Source organism: Asparagus officinalis, chromosome 2, assembly GCF_001876935.1.
Source record: "Asparagus officinalis chromosome 2, Aspof.V1, whole genome shotgun sequence".
NCBI classification, from domain to species: Eukaryota; Viridiplantae; Streptophyta; class Magnoliopsida; order Asparagales; family Asparagaceae; genus Asparagus; species Asparagus officinalis.
The window spans coordinates 1,755,305-1,756,598 of NC_033795.1; positions in this window are offsets into that span (position 1 = coordinate 1,755,305).

Genomic DNA, 1,294 nt, shown 5'->3' on the forward strand with positions numbered 1-1,294 from the left:
ATGCTTTGAGAAACCAAACCAACGAACGCCGAGAGAAAGACCAAACAAAACACAAACACCAAGGTTTTATGTGGTTCGGCAAATTGCCTACGTCTACGGGGCAAGAAGGGGGTGGGTTTTCACTAATAGAGAAGGAGAGTACAAATTGAGATTACAAATCGCTCAAACGAACCAACTAATCTCACCAACAAATCTCTCAATCTCTCAACCAATAACCCTAACAAATAGCTCAGAAAGATCTCTCTTTTTCTGTGCTCCAAAACCCCAAAACTCTCCTCACAAAACCCTCAAATCGTACTTTACCAGCATACTTCAGGGATTTACCACAAGGCATCCTCCTCCTCTTGCTCCTGTTAGAGGAGAGCTCCACTGTTGGGATGGAGGTTGAATAGGTTTGCGTCGAAACTTAGGTTATTTTTTAAAAGAGTTTTGCAACTAAATAAGCAGAAGAAAAAAACAATCAAACTCGAATAAACAATTTTATGTGGTTCAGCAAGATGCCGACATCTACTGACTTAACCCCTGTGAAATCGATCTCCTGAGAATAGGATTGCGCTAAAAACTAGGTTATTTAAAAAAAGGTTTTGCAACTAAATTAACAGAAGAAAACAACCAAGCAAACAACCAAACTTAAACACACAATTTTACGGGCCGATTCATTAAGATGCCTACATCTACAGACTTCACGCCTATAAAATCGAAACTTTCAAAGTTCGTCAAAGCTCTTAAGTTCATCAAAACTCTTACACCCATTCCTACCAGATGTTACAAAATGTGATGCACAATACAACTCTCAGATAATCTCACACGCAATCTATCCAAGACGATAATTTTAGCCTCAATTCACCATGATCTCTAGGTTTACAAATAAATTAGATTGAAAAAGTGTAAAGATAAAAACACATTCCTAAACAATTGAGATGATCTTCAGTAAATGATGCTGAAGTCACTGCGAAGATCCTCTCTGAGTTGTAGCGTGAACATCATTTCCGTAGCTAAAACATGTTTTAGCTACGGAAAATCCGTCGCTAAAGTTTTTTTAATTTTTTTAAATAAAGTATAGCGACGGATTATCCGTCGCTAATGTTTCGTCGCTAAAATTTAGCGACGGAATATCCGTCGCTAAAACACATGTTCGCTACCCTCACTATACGGACGATATTTTAGCGACGGAATTTTATATTTTCCGTCGCTAAAGGTTTTAGCGACGGATTTTCTACTTTTAGCGACGGATTTTTCCGTCGCTAAAAGTTATGTTTCCAGCAGTGAGTTTTGGGAAAATTTCGCCGAGGTG